The sequence below is a fragment of the Mastomys coucha genome, unplaced genomic scaffold (assembly GCF_008632895.1).
Source record: "Mastomys coucha isolate ucsf_1 unplaced genomic scaffold, UCSF_Mcou_1 pScaffold15, whole genome shotgun sequence".
Classification (NCBI taxonomy): Eukaryota; Metazoa; Chordata; class Mammalia; order Rodentia; family Muridae; genus Mastomys; species Mastomys coucha.
The window spans coordinates 168,427,737-168,429,213 of NW_022196897.1; positions in this window are offsets into that span (position 1 = coordinate 168,427,737).

The following is a 1,477-nucleotide window of genomic DNA, read 5'->3' on the forward strand; positions in this document are numbered from 1 at the left end:
GTAAATTTAGAAAAGTTACATATTAAGGCTATGTGAAGAATGAGCTTGTATGTGGACCGACTTTTGATGAGAGTATCTCAGAGAACTCACAAGCATGAATTCTTCTACCAAACAAGAGTAACAGAAAAGTTTTATATTTGTTGAAATCACTAATGGTATTGTTCTGTAAGGTGGACATATTTGTATGTGGGAAGTGCTGGTCTGTTCTGTGCAACTGGACAGTTATACACATGATAAGGAATGTAGATAGTAAGGAGATCTAAAATAAGATTCCTCTATGAATATCTGATGTTTTCAAAATCCTTAAATAGTGATATAATGAATAATTCATAAAGCAAAGCTGACTTTGAAATTTCTGTTCTTTGGTTGCTTTCAAGCCTTTGGAACTTTGATGGTTTTCTCCTTTAAATAACTCTGTTACAAAGTAGAGCCACACATTCTTCTTAGAATGAGGGTGTATTGAGTATTAAAGCACTTACATATGACAAGTTCTGGGCTAAGTTCTTGGTACTGAATGGCAGAGGTGTGTGGAAGAATGAGGATTCTTACTATTGGTAAGGGTTAGGACATTTTTCATTGCTGGTGGGAGTAGAAGTTGGTGCAATAGTTTCTCAGGGCAATAGGGCAATATCTATCAGTATTTTAAACTACTCCACAAGGGTAGCACAGATGTGCAATGCTATCACTTGAGTGGTATAACCTTGAGGTTTTCCACTCAGCCTCTTTGTTCCCCAAATAACAACTCTGAGACTTAATTACATTTATAAATAAATGTTTAGGCCATAGGCTTGGGCCTGTTCTCTGACTAGCTCATAACTTAATTGTCCCATTCATTCTAGTCTAAGTCCTGCTGCTTGGCTGGTTAGTTGCTCCTCAGTTTAATGCAGCCGTCGTCTTCTGTGTCCAGGTAAATTTCTCGAGTCTGTTTTTCCATGAATTGCTCTCACTCTCTCTGCCATGTGTCTCACCTTCTATTTCCTGACTTACTTATTGGCAGTAGGCTTTTTTATTGACAAGAGAATGCTTTTCCACTGTGCACAAGAGATTCTTGCTGCAGAGAGGTGGAAGCAGGATCTATGCAAGTCCAGCTCAGCCTGCCAGTGACAGCAGGAGTTAGAAGGGAAGATACAGCTCCATACTTGTGTCATCCTGAGTCCATTCAGTGAACTTTTCTCAGCAAAGCTGGTATTTTGGATTATGGAGCAGGATTTTCCTTGTCCAATTAATTTAATTATTAGTACAACAAGAAGCCTGTGATTGGACAGGGAAAAGGGAAGTGGAGCTAAAAGTTGGAGAGACACAGGAGAAGAGGAGTGTCATGAGAAGGGTCCCTCAACCTGCAGGATAAATGGGGTTCTGGTACCAGGGGGGAAAGACACACAGACACAAGGGAGTGTTGGATCTGAGTGTATTATCTCAAAGTGAGTATCAGGCTTTTATAATCAGTACAGAAGAGAAAAGGAAGTTAGGTAATAAA